This window comes from Pteropus alecto, unplaced genomic scaffold (assembly GCF_000325575.1).
Source record: "Pteropus alecto unplaced genomic scaffold, ASM32557v1 scaffold220, whole genome shotgun sequence".
NCBI classification, from domain to species: Eukaryota; Metazoa; Chordata; class Mammalia; order Chiroptera; family Pteropodidae; genus Pteropus; species Pteropus alecto.
The window spans coordinates 1,394,183-1,401,130 of NW_006430043.1; the positions used below are offsets into that span (position 1 = coordinate 1,394,183).

Sequence of the window (6,948 nt, forward strand, 5' to 3'; positions counted from 1 at the left end):
ACCTATTCATAATACATTTACTCTTCAAAGTTCCCCTGGCCCCTCAGAGCTGTGAGGCACAGCTGGGAAAGATCCTAGATATGGAGAATGTGCCAGCAGATGACTGTAAAGGACAAAGGGCAGCCCATGAGTGCAATTCATCTCTAAGACACACTTCTAGTAGAGGGCAGGAAGGTCTGGGGTGTGTATGTGGGAGTCACACAGGGGAAGTCTTGGCTTTCAGGGCAGGTGGGGAAGATGCTCTGGGAGTTACTAGGAACCATGCAAAGGAGCAACATTTAAAACTTTTATTATGAAAATTTTTACACATACACAAAGGTAGAGAACATAGTTCTATGGACCTCTATATACTTAATTCAACAATATTGATTTTGTCACTTTGTTCCTTCTACTCCTTTCTGTCTTTTTTTTTATTTGCCAAAATATTTAAAATTAAATATGTCTCTTCACTTTAGTATGCATTTTTAGAAAATAAGGACCTTTTCTTACTTAACCCCACAGTCATTTTTACATCTAACAAAGTCAACACTGATTCCTTGGCATCGTAAACACTCAGTCCATAATTAACTGTCCCTAATTGTTTGAAAATGTCTTTTTACAATTGGGTTGTCCAAATCAAGAACCAAACAAGATCCTTATGTTCCATGTGGTAGTTGTCTTTTCATGTGCCTTCTCATCTTTTCCCCGCTGCCATGGACTAGTTGAAGAAATTGGGTCAGATTTCCTTTAGAATGTCCCACATTCTGGATGTGCCTTCTTACTTCCTTGTTACGTCATTTAATCTGTTCTTCCATCCCAAGTATTTCCTATTAAATGGAGGTTAGGTCTAGACTTTTGATTAGAATCGTGCTCAATGTTTTTGTTTGGCAAGACTCCTTCATAGGTGGAGCTGAGTCCTTCAGACTGCATCACAACAGGAAGTACATGGTGTGTGGCTGTGCCCCTTTTAGTGATGCTAAGATTCATCAGGGTGTCAGGTGATGACAGCTTGATTCCTCCATTGTAAAGTTCTCCATCAACCATCATCCTTGGTTTCATTCATTGTAGATATTTGTTTTGATCAATTATTTCGTTAAGGGTTGCAAAATTGTGATTTTTCGGATTCCATATTCTTTCCACCCTCGCTGGAATTCTTCTATAAATAACAAGTTTCTCCACCACTTACAGCTATTTGGCTACCCTGAAATATAGTTTACATAGGATAGGCAGCATAAATGCTTAATTCTTTTTCTTTTTAACTGCCAATTTTCAGAATAAGAAATTGAGAGAAGCATCATTTTTCAAAAGTTTTGGGCTTAGAGCTGAGTAAGGATGGATGGCCTGGATAGTGGGTGGGGAAAGGAGGGATTATTCTGAAGCTGTGTCCAGCCCCCACTTACTCCAGGGCATGGAGTGTGTGGGGGACAGACAGATACTGGAAGGCTTGATGTCCTGGCGCTTGGATAGCAACAAGATGGGCATGTGACAGGCCTAGTGTGCAGGTAGCTGCAGAACAGAGAGAGAGAGAGAGAGAGATTGAGAGAGAGAGAGAGAGAGAGAGAGAGAGAGACAGATATGGGTAGGCAGAAAGAGAGGTAGGAAGTGAACAAACAGCTAGGCACAGAGACAGGAAGAGAGATAAACACAGAAAGGGAAACAAAATGAGAGATCATGAATGAAATGCACCCAGAAGCAGAATAGGACAGAAAAGAATAGAAATATGAGAACTGAAAGACAAAGAAAAAGAAAATAGACATAAAGACACAAATTGAGACAGGGAAAGGGGAAAGAAAAAGACATATATGTTAAGTAGATTTTAAATTATAAGGGGAAATAGAGAAAATTAGAAGGATAGAAAGTGGAAAAAACCAGATGTCAAGACACAGGTGAAAGCAGAATGCCCCAGTGATGAGAGTAAGAAGGAAACAGGAATAAAGCAGAGTGACATAGAAAGAATAGAAGAATAGAAGGAAAGATAAATCGAAGGATAGAGATTAAAAAGGAAAGAACAAAGGGTCCTATAGAAGGAGGATGAGAAAGAGAAGATTGAAAAAGACTAGTGTCAGAGAACTTGAGAAATGTGGAAGGGGGCCCAGAGGCTCTCAGCTTAGGATCTAGTGCTGGGCAGCCCTGTGTGAATGGGATCATTGGGAACCTGAGTCAAGGGTTCCCAGTTTCCCTCACCCCCATGCCAGATGAGCATAGATGTCACGGATGGAATTAATCCTGGAAGATTGAGGTCATGAGGCTGGGCGAGCACTCAGAGATTTGAAAGACAAGACAGCCAGACAGAGAACGCCAGGTTTCTAGAAGCAAAGGACCATGTAAGATGCCATAATATCCCAGGGGAGGGAGGAGCCAGAAACCCTCTGTTCAGCCTCCTCTTCTGGTCCAAGAACCACTGACCATCTTCACTTGACTTAAGATGAGAGGTAAGAGGTCAAGAGACTCTTGGGTCAGTTGGGGATATGGGCAGAGGTCCGAGGGGTAAGAAATGGCTCCTTTTCAAAGTATTCCACTACCACCTCTAGAGGAAGAATCTATCTTATCTTTGTAAATTGCAGAGGAGTTGAGCAAAGAAGGGTCTCCAAGGGAGGCTCACTAGAGGGAGAAAATGGTCAACTTGCTCACCTTCAGGGGCCATGGAGGAGGCTCTGAGAAGAACAGTTTCCATTCCAGAAGTTGCAGAAGAGGAGGTTCTGGAACCAGCAAGAACATACACAGAAACTAACTTCAAAGCAGATACTTGCTCTCATCTCAAGGATTGAGGGGAAGGCCAGGGGCTCTGAGCAGCCTGTTGCCTTTATCTGCCTGAGTGAGGGGTCCAGGTGACCCCTCTCACTCCACCCAGAGCTTCTGCCTTCTGCTTGGGGGTTAGGGGTGGGCAATAGCCCATCTAGACTATCAGACAGTGCCTCTGGGAGGTGCGTTGTCCCCTGAAGCAGCAGCGGCAGTGTCCAATGGAGCCTGGAGTTCCCCAGGCAGGCCCTTGGCCACAGCCGTCACTGTAGCCTAAGCAGGAGCTCGGACAGGCAGCTTGGCCCTTGGAGCAAGGGTAAATGGGGCAAGGTGAGGGGTGGCAGCAGGTCGAGTGTGGACCAGAGCATGGGACACAGGAGCTGTGTGGACAAGTCGAGGGAGGACAGGCAGGGCAGGGAGGGCAGGAGCAGGAGCAGGGTGGTCCAGGGAGGTTGGGACAGGAGGGGCAGGTAGCTGCGTGAGAGGGATAGGCAGTACAGGAGCAGGTGGGAGGGAGACAGCCAGGGCAGGTGCAGGCACAGGCAGAAAGGGGACAGGACAGACAAGGAGAGGCAGCTGGTGGGCCGTGCCCAGAGGGTGCAGGAGGCTGTTGGTGGGTTGCCTTCTTGTTCCGAGGCCCCAGACGTAGGCCTAGAGAGAAGTCCATTAGGCTGCTGGAGCAGGCAGGCTGGGGGTTGGGTGAAGGGGAGGGCAAGGGTGCAGTAGGAGGGGCAGGCTGTGGGGGCAGGGGTGGAGGCAGGATTAAACCTAAGACACTGCTGAGCCTTGCTGATCCTTCAGGCAGATCAGACCTTCCCATCACAGTCCTCGCATTTCAGGCCTGCCCGGCAATGCTCTTCAACCACCCTCCTCTCCACTGAAAATCCTCCAACTGCACCAGACTAGGACATGTACTTCAAATAAGACGTGCGCTTTCATGCCTTCAGTCCTTTGTTCACACTGTTCCTTCTGCTTGGAGTGCCTTTTCTCTTTTTCCCACCTGGCAAGGTCCTATAGTCTCTGAAGTTTTCCCCTTTATTCAATCAAAAAGTATTTCTTGAGCTCCAGGAACCTGATAACTACCTAAGTAAGGACCCCCGCCCATCACTCTCCAGCCCTGATGGCCAGAATGGCTGCTTCAGGCTCCCAAACAGTCTCTGTAGGGGACTTAGGGAAGAATAAGGAGGAGGAGGAGAAGGAGAAGGGGAGGAGGAGGAAGACGAGGAGGAGGACGAGGAGGAAGACGAGGAGGAGGACAAGAACAAGGACAAGGAGGACGAAGAGGAAGAGGAGGACGAGGAGGTTGAGGACAAGCAGCAGCAACAGAAGTGCTCTGAGATTGAGCAAGGGATACGGTGGGAGCTGGCAGCTGAGGGAGGATGCCTGGGTGTTTTTAGACAGGGCAAGTCCCAGGCGTGGGTGTGGGGATGCCCGGCTGTCTCTGGGAGACTGACAACCAGCTTGGACAAGACAGCTAGGTTTCCTCTCTTATGGAGCTCCGATGAAAAGTGAGAGGTAGTGAGTGAGGAGTGGGGACCAAAACCAAAGAGGGTAAACAAACAAATATATTAGCTTATTTCAGAGCATGCAAATGGCAATGAAAAAAATGGTGATGTGATAAAGTGACTCAGAGAGATGGATCCATCAGAGGAGCAGCTAGACGGCCTCCAAACAGTCGGGTATGACAGCCCTTAAGGATTTTGAGAGAGACACAATCTGTCAAGCCCTGACAGACTAGGGGAAAGCCGCCTGAGGCCGAATGGAATCCAGGAGGCTGGGCTATGGAGAAAAATAAAGCTGAGAAGGGGATAATGAGAGATGGAGGTTGTAATCTAAAATTGGGTTATCAGGGAAAGTGCCACTGAGAAGTGACATTTTAGCAAAGACCTGAAGAAAGTGAGGGAGGAGTCATGGAGATATCTACTGGAAGAACATTCCAGAGGAGGGACAGCAAGGGCAAAGAGTAAAGCGGAGTCATAATGATAGAGGTAGAGAGCAAGGCAGAGGCCTTGGGAGACACAGCAGGGACTTGAATCTTATTCCAAGAAAAAGGGAAAACCACTGAGGTGTTTGAGGCGAGAAAGTGTAGGGTCTTCTTGGTCCTACTCCTGCCCCTGGTTAGAATGTTCTGCTTCTTGTGTAACTGGTAAAACAATTTTGGAAAACAGTTTGGCATTACCTGATAAAATTGCGATTGCCTGAACATACACTGATTCTTAGTTTGGTAGCCTCGAGAATTTCTTACATGTGTGTACTTGGAAACATGTACAAGAATGTTCTTAGCAGAATTAGATAGCCTGAACTGAAAACAACTCAAACATCCACCAATAGTAGAGTAAAAAAAAAATAAACTGTGGTATATTCATGTAACTGAATATTATGCAACAATGAAAAAGACAATTATATGCAACAACTTGGATATATCTCACAAACAAAATAAGTAAGACACAAAAGAATAATACAGTATCATTCCATTTATATAAGCCTTGAAACAAGCAAAGTTAAGCAATTGTTTAATACATACATAGGTGTTAAAACTATAAAGAAAAACGAGGAAATAATGATCACAAAGGTCAGGATGGTAGTTACTTCTTAGGGGAGGGAAGGAATTATGGAAGAAACACATGGAAGTTTCTGAGGTGTAGGCAATACTCTCATTCTTGACCTGAGTAGCAGTTGAATAGGTATTTATTTTATTCCAATTTATTCTGTACACTGTTCATAATATATTTATTTATATGCTCTTTCAGGAAAAGAAAAGAAAAGTACCACTTCTTTTACTGCTCCATGCTGCCTCATCCAGATTATTATGTTGAAGTTAAATATTCCTAGTTCATACATCTTACATCAGACCTCAAGGACAGCAATCTTCCTTGTATTTCTGATACCTATCATTGTCTGACATATAGCAGATCCCCAAAAACTGTTTGCTGAGTTAGACTGAATTGAATTCCCCCAAGTCTCTCATCCCATGGAGAGGCGGATAGCTGCAGAAGAGGAGGAAGCCTGCAGTGGTGAAGAGAGCTCGGGATCACCAAGACCTGGGTTCCCATTTCCTAGCTGTGTGATATTGGTCAAGTCACTTAATCTCTCTGGTTCTCAGCTCCCTATTCTATGAAATGGGGATGATAACTGCTACCTCTCTGTACTGCTGTGTGGATTAGATAAATGAGTAATATACAAATGTATGTGCCTAGCAAATGCCTGGAACATTTAGGTACTCAACAAAGAATAGCTTCCCAACCCTCTTCCCCCAGCCCCACACCTTTTCTTCAAAGGAGTCTGCTAGAAGGGGCAACCAGACATCAAAGATGGGCCCAGATCCTCAGGACTTCTTGAGGCTAAGGCTGGGATGTAGTCTGGTCAAGAGCTGGCAGACAGTGAGATCTGATTGAAGCTGAACAGATCCCAGGCAGTTGGTAGGAGCTGGCAAGGGAGATAAGACACCAGGGTCTGGGAGTTTCCATCCGGGGAAGTCCCAGGTGTGGGTGCTAGGGTGCCAGGGTGGCCCCACCCAATACCCCGGCCCTAGGGGATGTGGGCACAGGGAGGAAAGTGGGTCAGAGCAGGGCTGGAACTTAACCCCATTGGTCCTATGAACTTTTTGCCAACTCTGGAGGAGACACAGCCACAAAGAAGCCTGCTTCTTTCTCCAAAGGGCCCTCAGTTCCTTTTCTTCAGAAAGGAAGAACTTTAGAACCTTGGGATCTAGAAGGGAGGAACTGGAAGCCCCCCAGTGTACAGAGGAGAGATAATGCCCTAACTCCTGAATGGAGGTTCTGTACAAAACAGACTGCTACACCCACCCACACGGTGACTGGCAGACACCTGGAGCACTCACCTTACACACACTCTAGGCAACCGTGGAGGCAGACATGCTCCTTGCTCCTCATTCCAGGAGCAGGACAGGTCAGGGCTGGATCTGAGAGGGGGTGGGGTGTCTGGTAGAACAGCTCAGAGGAGCCTCTAGTGAGACTCCAGCTGGGCAAATGCAAGCATCCCTCACTCAGAGGGCTTTGCCAAAAACATGGGGCCTTGCTTTCCATTTATAATCTCAGGCCTAAACCTATAGATTCATCTTCTCTTTGTGCCTCTGTTTCTCTTTCTGGAGGAGATGAAGAAATGGATAGAATCATTCCAGGGCAGGTTTACCAGGTGTCCCAGGGTCCTGCTTTGGCCATTAGGAGGTACTTACCGTCCCTCCTTTGTAGCATATCCAAAGCTAGGTGG

At 46.4% G+C, this 6,948-nt stretch overlaps 1 long non-coding RNA gene across 1 annotated transcript in view; it reads right to left on the reverse strand.

The window, feature by feature from the left end:
* Positions 1-379: 379 nt before the first annotated feature.
* The window catches only part of LOC112478470, a 10,079-nt gene continuing 3,510 nt past the window's right edge, over positions 380-6,948 (reverse strand). Inside the window, exons 2-3 of the long non-coding RNA XR_003045852.1 lie at positions 2,611-2,678; positions 380-1,180 (exon numbers count right to left, since the gene is read on the reverse strand). This is a non-coding gene — a long non-coding RNA (uncharacterized LOC112478470). The remainder of the gene's footprint in view (positions 1,181-2,610; positions 2,679-6,948) is intronic.